Source organism: Prunus avium, chromosome 3 (genome assembly GCF_965620075.1).
Source record: "Prunus avium chromosome 3, drPruAviu1.hap1.1, whole genome shotgun sequence".
Taxonomy (NCBI): Eukaryota; Viridiplantae; Streptophyta; class Magnoliopsida; order Rosales; family Rosaceae; genus Prunus; species Prunus avium.
In genome coordinates this window covers 24,406,975-24,427,797 of record NC_142286.1, presented here as the reverse complement: position 1 = coordinate 24,427,797, position 20,823 = coordinate 24,406,975, and the positions used below count along the sequence as shown (strand labels likewise).

Sequence of the window (20,823 nt, the reverse complement as noted above, 5' to 3'; positions counted from 1 at the left end):
CCTGACGCTTGGGTATGGGAAATGACGCCAAGGCTGCTACTTTCGCCGTATGGCTCATTCCTTTCACGTTCCTGACTTCTATGCCCGGCTCCAGGGGATGTTGTGGGCGAAGTCACCGGCATTTTTTCCTGGAAAAGCGTTCGCAGCACTGAAGTGAATCTGTCCACCGTGGCCATGAAGGATGTCTGCATCCTGCAAGCCTGCCTGGATATCAAATCCTCCATTACTGCTTGTTCCTGTATGGAATTGGCCGCACGATCCGTCATTACCGGAATGCTGGCCGAGATCCCAACCGTATGTTCGGTCTCGGTAGTTGTGATTGGTGCGGCGGACTCAGGAGTCTCAGAAGTCATTTCGACTGCTTTGTTTTTGAGCTTTGCCTGTGCCCTGGTTTCCACCATAAATTTTTGACAAGAGTCCCACCGGGCGTGCCAAAAGTGTCTGCCGCGCAAATCTCACGGCCTGGAGTTCCGGGCCGAGGGGATGTGCGTTGACACGCGGTTTCCTGCTTTTGGGTGCGGTGCGGTTTGTTTTGGTGTTGAACCCTTTGAATGTAGTTTGAGCCTGGTATTTATAGGAAGAGTTCCTGGAGGAGTAATCGAGGCTGAAAATCTGCATGGTGGAGCCTGATTAGAGCAAGTGGGCAGTCTAATCGACATTTGGGATCGTGAAGCATGGTGGTGTGACCCCATAAATCCTGGTGAATCTCGGCCGCCGTTCTTGATCGTGGGTTCTGAGCTTCTGGCCGTGGAGACGCATTTATGGCCTGAATAGCTGGTGAGCTAACCTCTCAAGCTGTCAGAATTCTTTTGAGAATGTCCACGTCTAATCACTCTGATTCTCATCACCAAATCCTGACTCCAGTCACTTCCCACCTTCCCTCATGCATTAAATGCTTATTTGTGGCCAGTGGGTTTGCTGCATTAAACAGGCACTACTTCATTAAATGAAGCCTGGGACCCTGTTGTCACATGATGATTTGCCTTTAATGCTTTGGCCGTAATTTGCCTGGCCTCGGCCTCGGCCTGCGCTTGAGGCCGAGATGATCATGCCTTAGCATTTCTTCTTTTGTCTTCAGGAGGGCGAACTACCCTGGCAAAACGCTGCGTTTCGGTTTTCACGAGCAAGGGCCGAGGCTGAGAAAAGGGGTTCCCTCGGTCAGTTCATGGCCGTGATTTATTAGGCACAAACATTTGTTCTTGAATAAGTTTTATTGACTATGGATTTCCTAGCATGATTTGTTAGATCTAAATATTTTTATTTATATGCTGCCAAGTTGAATTTGCTAAAAGGGGTACGGAAAGTAAGAATTGAGATAATTATCGGATTGAATGGCAGCAGGATTTACGAATAATTAAGGAAGAGTTTTATAAATTCTAATCTTTTTCAGAAATATATATATATATATATATATATATATATATTTATTTATTTATTTATTTTAAAAACCACCATAGGTACCCAAGAATTATAAAAAGGTTGCCTTCGGATTAAAATGTTGCCTCGGAATAAAAGTTGCCTCTGATTTAATGTTGCCTTCGTTATAAAATTGGTTGCCTTCGGTTTAGTCAGCGAGCTTGACTTTTGCCCCACCAGTCTCAGGGTTATCCAAACTGTGGGAGCAAGGAATGCGGATCAGGTTGACCAGATGTCTCCTAGGTCTAGCGAGGATTGCGTCTCAAATGACTTTCTGTTCTCGAGGCCTGCGAGGATGTGTCGCTTCGATGGCACGAGGAATTGACGGAAACTTAAGGAATTGACGGAAATATAATGGGTACACCTAGGTGGTAGAAAGTTATTTCTTTTTGATGATTTTAATCAGATTGATAATTTGTTTAATTGATTGAATGTTTATATAAATATAAATATGCATGATTGACTCCTGTACGAATATAGTAGGCAATTTGATTAAGTTTTCTAAATGTTTTTATGGAGGGGTTAGTATGTTCTTATACTATTTTCTAAAACTTTATTTTTGTCCACTCACATTTTTGAATGTTTTGCGCCCCCAGGCATTAGACGTGCACCTGAGTGCCACCACAGGGCAGATTCCACCCTCCGCTCCACTCTCTCTTGATGTAGGATTTCTTTTGTAAGCAAATTGGCTCTTGTAAATTCTGAATTAGTTGCTCTGATGAATTGCCCTAGGATTTTAACTTAACTGTTTGAATGTAATCTAATGCATGCTGATAGTTCAGACTTATATATGTTGGGAAATAAACAAATTACAAGGGAGACTCTACTGAATTTTTGGCAAAGTGGAATTTGGGTCGAGTCCTGTCAACTTGGTATCAGAGCATTAGGTTTAAATTCCTGTAGACTTCGCACCATGTGTGCATTCCTGTTTGATGAATTCATGTTTCTTTTGACAGAATCATGGGCCCTAAACGTGGTGGTACTCGTAGAGGGACTAGATAGTCGGCTCGACTTCGGGGATAGGATCCCCATCTTGGGCCGAAGAATGAGCCAATTATGGGTCCAACACCGGAACAGGTGGAACAGTCTTTCGTAGGAGGTCAGGTAGGGGCAGCACCAGTGATGGCTACTCCACCCGTTGACCTCAATTTCCAGCAGATTGGAGTTATTGACTCAGGCTTTATCCAGGACCGGGCAGTCCAAAGATCCATCCTTGAGTTATGCTGATCAGGCCAGAAGAATTGGGGCAGTAGAGTTTGATGGTGATGGTGACCCTGCCATGACAGAGGAGTGGATAGAAAAGATGGAAAGAATCATGGATTTGATGTATGTCCCACAGGAGCGTAGAGTGGTACTGGCTACTTTCTTTCTTGCCAGAAATGCGAGACACTAGTGGGAATCAGTGAGAAGGCGGTACCAGGATTCGTCAGTCATTACATGGTCAGAATTTCGGATCGCATTTGATGAGCAGTTTTACCCACTAGCCTACCAGAATACGAAGATGGAGGAATTTCTTCAGTTGGAACATGGTAGTATGACAGTGTTGGAGTATGAGAAGAAGTTCAATGAATTATCCAAGTATTGTGCATCACTTGTGGCGGATGAGAGGAAGAAGTGTCAGTTGTTCACCAGAAGACCGAAGGCATTCATCTGTGACATCGTGATAGGACAGCGTCTGACTAATTTTGGAGATTTGATGATGTCTGCCTCATTGTTCGAGAGCAGTCAGATGATGGTCCGGGGACGTAGTGATTTCCATAGACGGTAGTATGACATGGGTGGTCCTAGCCAGGGGTCATCCAAGAGAGGTAGTTATAGCTCCGGATCGTCCAGTGGCCCCAGCCAGGGAGGTTTCCGAGCTGGAGTTAGTTCCAGTGGTGGGTCCAATCAGAGTAGTGGTTCGAGATCTTGTTCAGGAGGTGGCAAAGCCACAGATTCAGGGAGACAACTGCAGCTAGTCTTTAGTGGGAGGAATCACTCCCAGTGTGTTTTATGTGGCAGGTACCACACCAGGCCTTGTCAGTAGGGCACCACTGGGTGCTATCATTGTGGTCAGACGGGGCATTTTTAGAAGGAGTGCCCGATGCTTTTGCAGAATAGAGAAATTACTGTTGGGTCATCTCAAGGGACTGGTGCACAGAGTAGAGCATAGGGTACATCCCAGTTTGTGGGGGCCTCGTCCAGTAGTGGGGCCCAGACCAGCATGGCTAGCAGAGCTGGTAGTCAGCATAGGGGACGTGGTGGACATTCCAGAGCAACTGGCAGAGTGTACAACATGTCTCAGCAGGAGGCACATGCGTCACCTTATGTGATTATAGGTATGTTACTAGTTTTTGGGATACCTGCACGGGTATTAATTGACCTCGAGGCTACACACTCTTTTGTCGCACATAGTTTTGCCTACAATGAAAATGTGAGACTCACAGCTCTATGAAATGAGCTGGCGATTTCTATACCTATGGGAGATGTTTTTATGGTGGGTACAGTGTATAGGGACAGTATGGTATTGGTAGGGGATGTACTTTTGGAGGTGGACTTAATTCCTTTGGGAATGGTAGATTTGGATGTCATTCTAAGTATGGATTGGTTGGCCAAGCTCCATGCTTCAGTGGATTGTTTTCGGAAGGACATATTCTGTAGTCCCGGACGACCTGAGGTGACTTTTTATGGTGAGCATAGAGTTCTTCCATCTTGCCTCATTTCAGCCATGACGACGAGACGATTGCTCAAGAAGGGATGTTTTGGATATCTGGCTCACATAATTGATACCCGGGATAATGGATTGAGGTTAAATGATATTCCAGTGGTACAGGAATTCCCAGATGTGTTTGCAGAGGATCTTCCTGGATTACCTCCTCACCGGGATATTGAGTTCACTATTGAGCTCGTCCCAGGAACAAACCCTATTTCTCAGGCATCGTATAGGGAGCTGATGGATAAGGGTTTCATTCGACCCAGTTTTTCTCCTTGGGGCGCACCAGTTTTGTTTGTGAAGAAGAAGGATGGCACCATGAGATTATGCATTGACTATAGACAGTTGAACAAGGTTATTGTGCGGAACAAGTACCCGTTGCCGCGTATTGACGATTTGTTTGATCAGTTGAAAGGTGCCAAGGTATTGTCCAAGATTGACTTGAGATCAGGTTATCATCAGTTGAGGATCAGAGAAGAAGACGTGCCTAAGACCGCTTTTCGGACAAGATACGGCCATTATGAATTCTTGGTGATGCCATTTAGATTGACCAATGCGCTAGCTACGTTTATGGATCTCATGAACAAAGTGTTCCGACGTTACTTGAATCGCTTTGTGATTGTATTCATAGATGACATTCTAGTGTATTCTAAAATTCAAAAGGTACATATGAAGCACTTGGAAATTGTGCTGAGGACTTTAAGGAAAAGACAATTTTATGCAAAGTTTAGTAAGTCAAGAAATGTGATCGCTGCCAGTGATACAAGCCAATTCCTAACCTACCTGCCGAAGTCTGCCATCCACAAAACAGTCCATGGCCATTCATGCAATGGGCCATTGACCTAGTGGGTCCTCTACCACCGGCGCCGGCCAAAAAGGGCATGATGATTGTTGCAACCGACTACTTTACTAAATGGATCGAGGCCGAAGCTCTATCCTCTACTAAAGAAGCCGATGTGGAGCGATTCATCTGGAGAAACATCATCTGCCGGTTTGGCTGCCCACAGTCACAGGTAACCGACAATGGCTCACAATTCATCGGCAAGCACATCACCGCCTTCTTTGCAAAATACAAAATCAAACAACACCTGTCCAACCCGAGGTGTCGACAAGGAAATGGACAGGCCGAGGCATCCAACAAAGTCGTATTAGACTGCTTGAAGAAAAGGCTAGAAGGTGCCAAAGGGAAATGGGTGGATGAACTCCTTGGAGTACTATGAGCTTATCGCACTACCAAACGATGATCGACTGGCGAAACCCCATTTTCCCTCGCCTATGGGACGAAAGCGATCATCCCTCCTCACATCACTGTCCCCTCCATAAGCCTTGAGGTGGGCGATGTTGATCAGAACTCCGAGTAGATGAGGCTCAACCTCGACTTGCTTGAGGGCGAATGAGAGAAGACTATTGTCCGAGTCGCCTCCTATCAACAAAAGAGCCAAGGTCTGACAGTTTCAACTAGGCGATCTCGTGCTAAGAAAGGCTTTCATCACTGCACCAAGGCAAGGGTCAAAAAAGATGAATCCTCACTGGGAGGGCCCTTATGTAATTAGTCGATCCGGGGGCAGGGAGAGCTACACACTAGACACCATGGAAGGGAAGGAAATTCGACGACAATGGAATGCTTACCATCTCCGAAAGTATTATCCATAACGCTTCCTCCTCAATCCCAAGCAGATGACTGAGCCCTACACATCTCTAAAGATGAGAAGCAACTGCTAGAAGCTTCTGGTTTTTTGTATCAAGTTATTTCCATTCTCGAATAAAGCAATGTAACCTTATAAATATCAATATAAGTTCAGTTTCTCATTCCAGAATGTCTTATCTGCCTACTCATTCTAGAATGTGTCAATATAAGTTGCCCATAAGCAGCGTCCTTCGGGAGACGCAGGGCGACGACCAGAAGCGTCCTTCGGGAGACGCAGCCCGCAAAGAACCGTCCTCAGGGAGACACAGGGTGCGCCAGGAATTTCATCAGGGAGATATCCAGGTTCCTATCCGTTTCCTAAGGGAGGCAGGATAGTCACATAGTTACCCATAAGGAGCGTCCTTCGGGAGACGCAGCCCGCAAAGAAGCGTCCTCAGGGAGACGCAGGGTGCACCGGGAATTTCCTAAGGGAAGTATCCAGGTCCCTATCTGTTTCCTAAGGGAGGCAGGATAGTCATACACTTGCCCATAAGTAGCGTCCTTCGGGAGACGCAGGGCAATGACCAAAACATCCTACGGGATATGTAGAACACGCCCAGAGTCTCTCAAGGGGTACCCTGGCACTCATAAATCTCCAAAGGGGGATGCGCAATCAAAATACGGGTTGGTTACTCAAGAAGTCCACAAGACAATATGCAAATTGAAGTTGAAAAAAAAAAAACTGAAATTTCCATAGCAAGCTGACCAACCGGCCAAGTTCAACAAAAGGGAGATGGTCGAATAAGACCAATTATTCTAAACAAGAAAGCAGACTACAAAATTTGAAAAGAAATAAAGAAGTCTTCATCTACTCCGAGACGCCGGCAGGAGGCCCTTGATCTGCAGTCTCTTCTGCATCCGCCTGATCAGCCATGCCTTCAGCAGCTCCACCTGCTTGCTCCGTGACATCTGCCAACATCTCATCCACTACGTCCTCCTCAGCCCCGTCTGCTCCAGCTACCTGCTCTTCAATTCCTCCTTGCACATGGAACAAGTAAGGGCAAAACGTCTCTATGTCTACATCTCCAATTGCATAAAGAGGAGTAGCCCCATCCGCATAGTGCAGGTAACCCAACATGTACACATCTATGGTGGCTTCAGACTTGGATTTTTCAACAGACTCGTGGTGAGCACGAAACCTAGCCAGGAGCTTGTCATAGCTAAGGGAGATGTCAGCATTCTTGCGCTCAAGACAGAAGAAGGCATCTTTTCGACTAGCCAAATCAGGAGCAGAAGAGCTGAGCTGAGAATCCTTCTCAGCAAGGGAGCTTTTCAGCTCCGATATCATTGCCCTCAAATCAGACATCTTCTTCTCATAACGGGCCTGCTCAGCAGAAAGCTTACTGGCCAGTTCAACATTCTTCTTCTACAGCTCGCTGAGCTGGCCAGTTCCGAACAGTCTGAGCAGCAAAAACCAGTCCCTTTTGATTTAGGTGAAATGCCGCTTCCCTTTGTTTTTCCAAGGCAAGACTCAAAAAATGTGCATGACGGATGTGATTGACCAACTTAGCATAAGAGGATGGGTTTGATAAGAAATTCGTCTTGAGCAGATCAGACATGCATGCATCCCCTACAGGGCTGGACTTGTTCACCTTGGGACCAACCGCCGATGCTGAAGGAGAACCCTTTGCCCGGGCAGACGACTCTTCCTTTGCCCAGGCAAATGACTCTCTCATCTTCTTAGCCTTTGCCAACCTCGCCTGCAAAGGAGTCAATGATGCAGAATCAACTCCACGCTTGATTGCCCGTGTCTCAACAACTACGTCATGAGCGGACCTCCCGCTTCAATCCCCATCCTTTGACTGATGCAGACGACTCGAACTTTGAAATGGGATATTTGCATCTCTTTGACGCTCGGCAGAACGGGATCAGGCACGAACTACCTCACGAAGCAGATCATGATTTTCACCAACCTTCCTGCTATCTGCACCCACGAGATGTTTGACCCTGGTAGATGACGATGGAACAGACCCTGCTTGAGTCTTCTCAGTAGAAGGGGGCCTTGGCTTCTTCCTCAATAGAGACGCATCCTTCGCCTGCGAAGAAGTAGCTTCATGTCTTGAGGACTTGGCAGCAACCTTCCTCTTTGAAAGGGATTCAGCACAGCACTCTTCTTGTCCGACAAGAAGATCATCAAGGTCAGGACCATTCTCTTTCCATCTCTTGACATCCTCAGCAGGGGGCAGTCCGTTGTCTTCCTCCCAGTACTCGCTCAACAGCCGCCACTCACGAAACTTTATGGGGATGTTCAAAGCACGACGAACCTTAGCCATCTCAAGTCCAAGCTTCAATTGCTTGATGATGTTACTCGCTACAAGCAGAAGACAAGTTAGTCAGCCACACTTCAAGAAATTCAAATAAAGAGCAGATCAAGAACCACAAAAAAGACATACCGTTGCAATAGGTGATGGGAACAAGTGGGTCGTCACCAACGTCGCCCTCCCATCGTCCACTGACTTCCAACGTCGCCCTCTCCTTGACTAAGAGTGTCAAATAGCTTGGCCTTGTAGATGCGAACTTGGGCATAGTCCTCGAAGTGCCTCACTTCGAAAAAATGGAAGAACTCTTGCACCGTCAGCTCCAGCGTGAAGAAACGGCTCAGGTTTTCAAAACACTTGATTGCCCGGCAGACATTCGGGGTACACTGACTTGGAGCACACTCCATGGCACAGACGGCCCCACTTCCCCCCTTGTCAACGAACCGGCTCTCGTCCTGGAGGGCCAATGTCGCCCAGCAGCACGGCGTGGCTAGCATCTCCTTCCAACTTTAACAGGGGATGACCTTCCTTACTCTAACGCCTTGGCTATGTCGTAATGCCTATGACGAGGATGGAAGGGTTTGGTACGAGGAGTGTATCTCGGCCAGATTCACTCGGCCTGTTGAAGAGGCTGTGAGGGGGGCCTTGAAGAATGCAGATTGGGACCCTCTTACCCCCCGGCCGTGGCCGCACCTAAGGTGACGCCCTCTCCCTCGGCTGGAACAACGGCCGCGGAAGACCCTGGCGCATAGGACCGTGCCATCCTCCTCACCGGCTCGACCGATAGCTGCCGCCGGTAAGCCTTCTTATCTTATTTATCTATCATTATTTTTCGCCGGCCTTTCTAAGCCACTTTCGTCCTTGGTCATCTCACCTCTCTCTTTTTCTTTGTATACGTAGCCCCGGGTCATACGAGGGGGCGAGAGGCTTCAAGTACTGAGGCCACATCGGCCAGAAGCGCCGTGGTCGAGACGGCGACGGTGGAGCGGCCGAGGAAAAGGACCCTCTTTGCTTTCTCGGAGGGCAGGGATGAGGAGGAAGTCCCTCCTGTGATTGTGAGTGAAGCTCCCCCTGTGGCCGTGAGTATTCCTTGATTTCTTCCCTCTTCTTTATTCTCCAGGTCACCCCCTCCCCTTTTATACACTTTGATAATCCGACTCTTTCCTCAGGATGAAGTGGTGGTCGAGGAGGAAGTTACGACCGAGGAGCCGGTCGAGGAAGCAGCTGCTACCGAGATGGTGGCTGAAGAGGAAGCCGCCTCCGAAACGGTGATTGAGGAGGCGGCTGTTGATGAGGTAGTGGTTGAGGGGGCAACCGCTGCCAAGACAGCATCCGCAGAAGTGCCAGGCGCCGAGGAGGCCGCAGAAGAGACCATTGAGGAGGCCGCCGAGGAGGTGCCGGATGATGAAGTTACTGTCGTGGAATCAACGCGGCCCGCCCCAGCGGAAGTCCTCTCGACAGTTTCTGTTGTGCCGCCCTTGGCTGCTACTGTGTCTGCCGAGCCGCTGCCGTCCGTAACTCGTCATCCAAGCGGCATGGCTTTCCGTTCGGTAAGAGTTTGCTTTCATTATACTTAGCTTTATTGTTCTCTTTTTAGAATTGCACTATACTCTTGACCGAATTTTTTGCTTCCAGCCTCTCCAGTCGTCGCTGCTGCTGTCCACGGTTGCTGCGACCATGCCCCTTGCGCCGTTGTCCCAGGACTCGACGGTCGTGACCGAGCTGGTGGAAACTGGAGCCACGGTCGTGAGTGTGCCGAGTCTCCTGCGGACTACTTCGGCGGTCATGATCGAGCTTTCGATCGCCGTGAGTATTCAGTCCTTTCTTTTTGTTATTCCCTTATGTCCTAGCTGGTTGTTTCTCACCCAACCTCTTTCTTATGTCCAGGAGACCACCTCCTCCGATGATCTCGAGGAGCTATACGCCAGTCTTCATGAGGAAGGAGGTAGCTCGACCTCGGTTCCCCTGGACGAGGATTCCAAGACCGTCGTTGAACGGCTCCGAGAGTTCCTTCTCCTTGGAGTTCATCAAATGACCGCCGCCGGGGCTCTTATGGAGTTCAGGTCCTGCTTGGATACGGCTATGGCGCTCGGTTTGCTGAACTCGGCTCAGCTGGATGAGTTGCAGGCCCGTCTGGCCGAAGGCGAGGAGATGATCGGCCGGTATGCTGAAGCCGTTACGAGGATGGCCGAAGGGAGCTCGCTCGAGCAAGAGCTGGTGGAGATCAAAGAACAAGTCCAACCTGCAATGGCCCAATTGAAAGAGAATGACCTCGTCCTCCAACGGGAGAATGAAGAGCTCACGCTGGTTGAGGCCCAGATTGCCAAGCTCCAGGCCCGTCGGGATCTCATACTCCAGCGCCGAGATGGCGCGGTCGCGGCCGGGAACGAGCTGAAGTCTACGGCTAAACAAATTCTTAAAGCAGCGACTGAGATGAAGAAGGCACTGGCCGAGCGAAAGCTGATCCGGGCGAGATGGCAGGCGGACATAGATGGCGGGGATATCGCTTGGAGAAGGATCACCTGCCTGATCTGGGGGATGTTCAGCGAAGGGGTCTAGGCGGGCGACGAGCGGTTGTCTTAACTATTTTTTTTTTCTTTTTCTCTTTTGGGATGTAATATTTAACCACATGCATATATTTTATTTTATATATATATATATATATATATATATTATTTCGGCCTTAACTGGCCGTTCTACCTTTTCATATAAATGACCTCTCAAACTGAATATAGGGTGCAGCCCTTCTTCTCTGAATGACCGAATGCATGCTTTTCGCTTTATATTGACCGCCCCGTTTGTTCAACTTGTTCGCCTACCTCCCCCTTTTTTTCTTTTTGACCTTTTTGTCGTAGGCCCTCGGTGCCCTCTTTTCTGGGACTTGCACCGAGTTGTAGGCGTCGAGTCTTGATTGTTCTGAATTTTCTGAATTCCAGGGCATGGTTTGTGAGTAGTCCTTCCCTTTTCGGCTATGTTGCTTGACAATTTGAAGGGATCGGTCCCCCAATTTCAGTAGTCTATCAGCATCATAGCCGTAGGCCGAGATGCAAGGAGATGCGTCATCAGCCAAGTTTTTTGAGGCGCGGCGTGCAAAAAAAACTTTAGGAAACAAGTCGCGCCAAACCCTGGGTTTCCTTGGTAGGTACGGCTTTGTGTAACCTGGTGCCCCCGGCTCCCCCCGCGTTAAACCGTCTTTCAAGATTGGCCGGATGTCTTCGAACTGAAACCCTTGAGACGGCCTGCTTTGCTCCGCATCGTTTCGCGGCCGTTCTTGCTGAGTCTTTCGAGGAAAGGGCTCGGCCGCTACGGCCGAGCCGGGTAGTGTTAAAGGGATGTCTTTCAAGATTTGACCGAGGTTTGTTTGGTCCGCAGGCCGTCGAGGTATGGCCACCTGGCTCTGTTGGATTGCATCATAATGGGAACCTAGGTGCGTTTGCATCGTCGTCGGAATGGCCGGCTCGTGTATCTGTACTGGTAGCGCAAAGGCCAAGCCATTCTGACCGTATTGCCGTGATGACGCTCCGATGACGTTGCCCTGGCCGGGCTGCGCCTGGTCGGCCAAAGTATGGGTTGGGCTGAAGTGCTGGGCCGTAGACAACACAGGGCTATCCCGCCCTAATGCTTTCGCCAAAGCGTGGAGCGGGCTGCCCGCTGTTCCTGTCAAGCAGGTTGGCCCGGGATTCGCCCATGTGGGATGGGACTGCCCCCAGCTGTTCGTCGGTGGCAAAGAATGCTGGCCGTAACCTGATGCTTAGGTGTGGGTAGAGACGCCGAGGCTGCTGCTTTCGTCGTAAGGCTCGATTCTTTCGCGCTCTTGACTCCTCTGTCCGGCTCTAGGAGGTGTCGCGGGCGAAGCTGCCGGCATCCCCTCCTGAAAAAGCGTTCGCAGCTCTGAGGAGAATCTATCCATTGCGGCCATGAAGGATGTTTCTATTCTGTAGGCCTGCTTGGACATCAGCTCCTCCACCACTGCCTGTTCTTGCATGGACTCGGCTGTGCGATCCGTCGTTATTGGAACGCTGGCCGAGATCCCGATCGAATGTTCGGTCTCGGTGATAGTGATTGGTGAGGTGGACTCAGGAGACTCAGAAGTCATTTCGACTGCTTTGTTTTTGAGCTTTGCTTGTGCCCTAGTTTCCACCATAAGTTTTTCACAAGTATCCCACCGGGCATGCCAAAAGTGTCTACCGCGCAAATCTCACGGCCTGGAGTTCCGGGCCGAGGGGATATGCGTTGACACGTGGCTTCCTGCTTTTGGATGTAGTGCGGTTGTGCGCGGGCGTGCCAGCACGGTCTACCGTGCGTCGAGAGGTTGATGTGGATGGAAATGGTTAAGTGGTGCGCCTGTTTGAACTCGTCTTCTAATCAAACGATTGTAGCCGAGAGAGGAACAAATCTCGGCTGTCAGGTTCACGTCCTGAGCTACAAGGCCATTTAGTGGTGGTGTTGGTGGTGGGTTTCAGGCGGTGCTCCGGCGCGCTGCTCAGTGAGCGACGGTCGTATGATATATGGGGTGAATGAGCGAATAGCAAAGATGGTGCTCCGGCGCCTTGAAAATCAAGGGTCGTATGATATGTTGATGAATGGATTTTCCTTACAATCTAACGCTACTCCTAGGAAAGCAAGTAAAATATTGAAAGTGAATTACAGGAAAATATAAGTTGCTCCGTGGGAGGCTTTGGTTTGGTGTTTGAACCCTTTGAAAGTAGTCTTGAGCCTTGTATTTATAGGAAGAGTTCCTGGATGAGTAATCGAGGCTGAAATCCTGCATAGTGGAGTCTGATTAGAGCAAGTGGGTAGTCCAATCGACATTTGGGATCGTGAAGTATGGTGGTGTGACCCCATAAATCCTGGTGAATCTCGGCCGCCGCCATGATCGTGGCTTCTGCGCCTCTGGCCGTGGGGACGCATTTATTGTTCTGATAGCTGGTCACCCAATCTCTCAAGCTGTAAGAATCCTTGTGAGAATGTTTGCGTCTAATCACTCTGTTTCCTGTCGCCACAACCTGACTTCAGTCACTTCCCACCTTCCCGCGTGCATTAAATGCTTATTTGTGGCCAGTGGGTTTGCTGCAATAAACAGAGGCATTACTTCATTAAATGAAGCATGGGACCCTGCTATCACGTGATGATTTGATTTTTAATACCATTGGCCGTGATTTTGTTCGGCCTCGGCCTCGGCCTATTATCGAGGCCGAGATGATCGTGCCTTGGCAACTTTTCTTTTGTCTTCAGGAGGGCCAAATATCTTGGCGAAACGCTGCGTTTGAGCAAATGCCATGGCCGAGAAAAGGGGCTCCCTCGGTCAGTTCATGGCCGTGATTTATTAGGCACAAACAGAATAATTCCTTTCCATCTACGGAATTATTCTTCAGAAACCCTATAAAAGGATGGCCACACACAAGGGTTGAGGTACGTCAGAATTACTACTAAAACTCGGCATAAAGTTTCCCTTCACAAACCCTAGCCACCTCCTTTCTCTCCCTCTTTTACATAAGGCTCCGACCGCCCGGTTTACACCATAAACACATATATCTCCGTACCATAGTTAGCTAGTGTTTTTCTCATAAACTCTCGAACTAATTTAGGCATCGGGGGCCTTTGGCCAACACCCCCCCGGGTGTGGTCCTCTTATTTGTTCCATTTTCCAGGGAGAAAGAGGCGGCGAAGAAGAAAGGAGAATCTTTCCAATCGAATATTCTCGTGGTGAAATTTGCTCCCACAATTATGTTGGCCAACTTTTGGGCCTGATTTGAAATCAACAAGTCAAAGAAATTGAACAATTCAAGTTCGTACGAAGTTTGCCCCGTAAACGGAGTGGTTGGTGTATTGCCTAGTTTTAGCGATTGGATTTAACTCAAAACTCACCAAATGACTCCTACCACCATATTGTTATGTTGGCCAAGTTTTGGGCTCAATCTGAAATCAATAAGACTAAGAAATTGGACAATTCAAGTTCGTATGAAGTTTGCTCATTCAATGGAGTGGTTGGTGTATTACCTAGTTTTAGGGATTGGATTTCACTCAAAACTCACCAAATGACTCCTCCCACCATATTAGGACGTTGGCCAAGTTTTGGGCTCGATCCGAAATCAATAAGTCTAAGAAATTGGACAATTGAAGTTCGTACAAAGTTCGCAACGTAAACGGAGCGGTTGGTGTATTGCCTAGTTTTAGCCATCGGATTTCACTCAAAACTCACCAAATGACTCTTCCCACCATATATGAATGTTGCCCAAGTTTTGGGCTAGATACGAAATCAATAAGTCTAAGAAATCGGACAATTCAAGTTCGTACGAAGTTTTCTCCGTAAATGGAGTGGTTGGTGTATTGCCTAGTTTTGGCAATTGGATTTCTCTCAAAACTCACCAAATGAATCCTCCCACCATATTGTTACGTTGGCCAAGTTTTGGGCTCAATCTGAAATCAATAAGACTAAGAAATTGGACAATTCAAGTTCGTACGAAGTTTCCTCCGTAAATGGAGTGGTTGGTGTATTGGCCAGTTTTGGCCATCGGATTTCACTCAAAACTCAACAAATGACTCCTCCCACCGTATTATGACGTTGGCCAAGTTTTGGGCTCGATCTGAAACAAATATGTCTAAGAAATTGGACAATTCAAGTTCGTACGAAGTTTGCTCTGTAAATGGAGTGGTTGGTGCAGTGCCTAGTTTTAGCGATTGGATTTCACTCAAAACTCACCAAATGACTCCTCCCACCATAATATGACGTTGGCCAAGTTTTGGGCTAGATCCGAAAAAATTGGACAATTCAAGTTCGTATGAAGTTTGCTCCGTAAATGGAGAGGTTGGTGTGTTGCATAGTTTTAGCGATTGGATTTTACTCAAAACTCCCTAAATGACTCATCTCACCATATAGTTAAGCTGGCCAAGTTTTGGGCTCGATCTGAAATCAATAAGTCTAAGAAATTGGACAATTCAAGTTCGTACGAAGTTTGTTCCGTCAATGGAGTTGTTGGTATTGCCTAGTTTTAGCAATTGGATTTCACTCAAAACTCACCAAATGACTCCTCCCACCATATTATGACGTTGGCCAAGTTTTGGTCGCGATCCAAAATCATTAAGTCTAAGAAATTGGACAATTCATGTTCGTACGAAGTTCTCTATGTAAATGGAGTGGCTAGTGTATTGCCTAGTTTTAGCCATCGGATTTCACTTAAAACTCACCAAATGACACTTCCCACAGTATATGAATGTTGCCCAAGTTCCAGGCTCGATCCGAACTCAATAAGTCTAAGAAATTGGACAGTTTAAGTTCGTACGAAGTGTGCTCCGTAAATGGAGTGGTTGGTGTACTGCCTAGTTTTGGCGATTAGATTTCATTCAAAACCCACCAAATGACTCCTCCCACCATAGTATGATGTTGGCCAAGTTTTGGGCTCGATCAGAAATCAATAATTCTAAGAAATTGGACAATTCAATGGAGTGGTTGGTGTATTGGGTAGTTCTAGGGATCGGATTTCACTCAAAATTAACCAAATGACTCCTCCCACCATATTATGATGTTGTGATCAGTTCATAATTGTATATCATTTCGTACCCCTCTAGCTTATGATTTGGTTATGTTATTAAGTTAAACTTGTGCTTTGAATCCCTTTTCTGTTTATCATTCAGTTCATTGGGCCTTAGGTAGCAATGGTGGCTTTGGATAGGAAAAGATGCAAAATGGTGCAAAAACGAGCAGACTGAGCTAGCAATTTATTTCGGCCTTAACTTCCTCCTCCCAACTTGTATTGGCCCAATTAATATGTGGTTGGAAAGAAGAGATTCTGAACTGCAAGATGGACTACTCAAATGTATCAATTGATGAAGCCAAGCCCAATCCGTTGGGCCCTTCAAAATGCACACCATGAGTCAATTCCAGTCTATTTTCGGCAGTCAGCTTGCAAAACCCAAAACGTACACTTGTGTTGCTCAGTTGGGAATACATTCTTCATACACGTTGTTCCAATGGGTGTCTATTATGACATATCAAAATTTGAGCCCCATTGGATACATATTGAAACCTCAAGCCTTCATACACCAAGCCTAGTTCAGAAGAATCTTTTATTTCCAGCAACCAGAAGAAAACCCACATGGGTTGGCAGCAAAAGGCAGCCACAATTGAACACCTTTGAAAACCCATGTGAAGAAAGCTTGAGGTGCAGCAAAAGAAGTATGGGATGAAATTGATTCCAACCACACTAACATAGACAAGATGAAGTGGGAGTTATGGGTTGTATTAAAAGAGGAATGGTGGTGTTGGATTTCATCATGATGTTCCTCCCTCTTAGCCCTATAAATAGAGAAGTCTTCAAACTACAAAATGGACTTCAGCCATCCTCCACACTTCCATCATTCCATCAACACATCCAGAAATCATCCTCATACACTCCCATCGACCCCGTACACTCTAGCAATCAACCCAATACTCTAAACTGCCCCAAATCACCAAAACAGCTCCAGAAAACCTCCCTTCCATTTCCCTACGAATTTCCTCTTTCTTAGCCATCACCACTCACCCAAACTCATCCCAAATCTGAAGGAAACCTTTAGAAAATCATGAGTTTCATTTGAACATCAACATAGATAAATAAAATCATGGCAACGGAAGCTTAAGCATGCATCTATGAGTTCAAAAACAAAAACTTTTCCCATGAATCTTTTAAGCCAAGTGATAGTTGTACTACTTTCCTAGAACATACTTCTAGTAAGATTGGAAGGAGGAGTTACCCTTGGTGCGTGCTTTCAACCCTATGATCGAATTCCACCAAAGTTGTTGAAGCTTGAATGGCTCCTTCAAAATCTCCACCTTGTTGTTGAAGCTTGAATGACTCCTTCAAAACTTCAACTTAGGAGGTTCTCCAAAAGTCACCAAAATAGGTAACCTCTAAGTCTCTTCACCAACTAGAGCTTGAGAAGAATATGATGAGCTTAGTGAGAGGATGATGCTAGTGATCCCTCACTAAGATGGTATGAAAGTGTAGAGAGAGTTTTTGGAAGACTAGAGCTTTCTTTCTCTCTCTTGTTTTTCACTAATGAACCCTTTGGCTTCAAAAAGATGATAGTCATCTTTTTCTTGAGTCAACAAGTTGACTCTAGCAACCAAAAGCCCATATGAACGTCCATCCCTTGAAATTGGGCCTCTTGGGCTCAATTTAATTTATGTTGTCATACAACCCAATCTCCATGTCCAAAAGGATAAAGCGAAATGAGCCCGGAATTCAAAATTCCCGTTTGAAGCCTATTCCGACATCACGTGTCGTTTAAATTAATTCCATAATTAATTTTGCCTTAACCAATTAACAAAGCTTAATTGATCTCTTCAATTCATCATCTCCGTAACGGTTTCTCAAATAACTCAAGTTTAACGGTGTGCGATCCATTAGGTTCTAATTAGCAAGGTCGTGGGCAATTTGAACTCTTTGTAATTGATTGTGAATTAAAACCCCTTTTTAATTCTCCCTATTAGTTAGGATCATTAGTCCTTAGGGCTTCCACCATCCATGAGTGACACCTAGCAGTATGTCATGGACATCCAAGCTAAGTAGAATAAGCAGAGAACCTATTCAGTTGGAATTACAATGCAATACGGTCCTTCCCTATTACAATGCTTTTAATCTCATTACTAGGGCATGGTGCATGTCAAAACCCCTATTGAGATTGTCACGTCTTATATGATTTGTATTAGTATGACAAGAACATCCTTCTAAGTCATACCGAATACTCTGATCAGAGATTTGCTTAATCATATCTTCCGAGCATTCTCCTTCTTTACTGAAGGATAGAGATTCCATGTTGTACACTCACATGTCTCCATGAGTTAATCGTGAATCCCAACAATGCTTGTAAGACATCCATGATTAGGACATGTCTTTATAGCATCATCAAAGATCCACAACCTTCCCACAAGACAACCATGGTGCCTCAGGTCTAAGGACTAATTTGCATTATTGCAACTTGGAGTTTCTTGTTTGACATATAAGTAAAATTTCCATACAAGAAACTCTCGTTTGATCGCGTTCAGTGAACTCATTCTCTATTGAGCACCTACATACTTGTCTTAGTGTCTCCACATGAATGACTTGAGACCAGTCATCCTCCCAATTGAGAAGACATAGTATGTACCGGTCTTTCCGGATTGTCAGTGCCCATTTGACAATCCTATGACTAGGAGCATTTAGGGCATGAAGATAATAGAGGAAAGGTCTCCTGAATCTAACTTCCTTAGATTACTTTCTCTTTATCTCACATCCCTTGGACTTATTGTTTAAGCATGTGTAACTGTTAATGAGACATTTACTAATAAACAATAAACTTGCCCTTTAAGAGGATTAAACATAAGTCTAATACATGAAATATCCTTAAAAGATTACATCATATGATTGGCTTTTAGGGCATATTTCCAACAATCTCCCACTTGCACTCTAAAGCCAATCAGCCATGTATCTGATACCCATCTTCTTGAGATGTCGATCCAATTGTAGCTGAGTCATAGGCTTAGTTAGTGGATCTGCTACGTTATCTGCCGAAGCTACCTTGAGGATGCTGACTTCTCCGAGAGATATATATTCTCGAATTTTATGAAAGTGCCTCTCAATGTGTTTGGAATTGTGATGAGACCTTGGTTCCTTAGCTTGAGCTATTGCCCCATTGTTGTCGCAGTACAAGGCTACTGGTAATGCTATGGTTGGAACCACTCCGAGATCGGAGATGAACTTTCTCATCGAAACAGCTTCTTTAGCGGCTTCAGACGCTGCTATATATTCTGCTTCAGTAGTGGAATCGGCTGTAGTACTTTGCTTACAGCTCCTCCAACTGACCTCTCCGCCATTCAGAGTGAAGACATATCCAGAGGTGGATTTTCTGTCATCAACGTCAGATTGGAAATCTGAATCAGTGTAGGCTTCCATCTGCAACTCTGATGTTCCTCCATAAACTAGGAATATGTCCCTTGTTCTTCTTAAGTATTTTAGGACACACTTAACAGCTGCCCAGTGTTCTGAACCTGGGTTTGATTGATATCGACTTGTTATGCTTACTGCATAACTAATATCAGGCCTCGAGCACAACATAGCGTACATGAGACTCCCAATTGCTGATGCATAAGGGATTCTACTCATGCGCTGTATCTCTTCAGGAGTTTTAGGGCACATGGCCTTAGAAAGGTGAATTCCATGTCTTACAGGAAGAAAACCTTTCTTGGAATCTTCCATATTGAATCTTCCTAGCACCTTATCTATATACAAGGATTGGGACAGTCCAATAAGTTTTCTAGATCTATCACGATAAATCTTGATTCCATACAAGAAACTCTCGTTTGATCGTGTTCAGTGAACTCATTCTCCATTGAGCACCTACATACTTGTCTTAGTGTCTCCACACGAATGACTTGAGACCAGTCATCCTCCCAATTGAGAAGACATAGTATGTACCGGTCTTTCCGGATTGTCAGTGCCCATTTGACAATCCTATGACTAGGAGCATTTAGGGCATGAGGATAATAGAGGAAAGGTCTCCTGAATCTAACTTCCTTAGATTACTTTCTCTCTATCTCACATCCCTTGGACTTATTTTTTAAGCATGTGTAACTGTTAATGAGACATTTACTAATAAACAATAAACTTGCCCTTTAAGAGGATTAAACATAAGTCTAATACATGAAATATCCTTAAAAGATTACATCATATGATTGGCTTTTAGGGCATATTTCCAACAAAATCACCTACTAGCTGTCATACATCATTCTAGACGTGGGGAAGCTCTTGGAGAAGCATTAGACGTGGAGAAGCACTTGAAGAAGTCTTGGACACCACAAGAACTTCAGAAAAGGGGTTTTTCTACTCTTATTGCATTCCTTATGTTTTCTCATTTCTATCTAAGTTTCTTTTCCATTATGAGCAGCTAATTTCATAACTAGGGCTTCGATGTAACCTAACATGAATATTCTGGGTTTATAAGTTTCAAGTTTGGAGTTTCAAGTTGGATTCATGATTCATGTTCTTATTCATTATGCTTATCAGTTAATATGCTTGTTTGAATGATTGATCACCATTAGAACTTGTATGTTAGCTATCTTGGTTTGAATCAAGAGTAGACACCATGCTTTGATTCAAATTGAACTATGAATAGGAAGAGTATGTATGGACATTCGACAACAGGGATTAGATACATGCTTGGTTGTTTAAAATGTTCTTTTATGCTTAATGGGTTCCTAATGCTTAATTTTAGGTTAGATAACAAATGATCAAATTAGGGAATTAGGAACACAAGGTTAGAACTAGACACCATGGCCTAATCATACTTTAGCTAGAATCAATCTTTGAATATGAATTAGACTTCTTACTTGACCCCTTATAACCCAGAATTGAATTGTTATGGTGATTCGAATGCCCTAGTCTCCAAATCCGTTTTCCATCTCTTAAAACCACTTTTTTTTACATTTGTTTACTTGTTTTTGTTTGCAATTTTATTTTGCTTCTTTTGTTCAACAATCACAACCACTCTTGCTTTAAATTCTGTTTTAGACATAACCTCCTATTTTCTTGAATTTGGTAATCTAAGTACATAACAAGTTTTAACTTCTCAGTCTTCGTGGGTACGACCTCGTACTTGTCTGGCTATACTACTAATTGCCCCATACAATTGCAAGTTAACATAATATTAACAACATGTTGCCCAAGTTTGGGGCTCGATCCGAAATCAATAGGTGTAAGAAATTGGACAATTCAAGTTCAAAGGCAATTCGTTCCTAACTGGAGTGGTTGGTC

At 45.6% G+C, this 20,823-nt stretch overlaps 2 pseudogenes; one reads left to right on the top strand and one right to left on the bottom strand.

Moving 5' to 3' along the window:
* The first annotated feature begins 2,376 nt into the window (after positions 1-2,376).
* On the top strand, positions 2,377-3,850 carry LOC148295771 (uncharacterized; annotated as a pseudogene).
* A 14,630-nt stretch (positions 3,851-18,480) lies between these two features.
* LOC148295770 (secreted RxLR effector protein 161 pseudogene) lies at positions 18,481-19,209 on the bottom strand (annotated as a pseudogene).
* Positions 19,210-20,823: the final 1,614 nt, after the last annotated feature.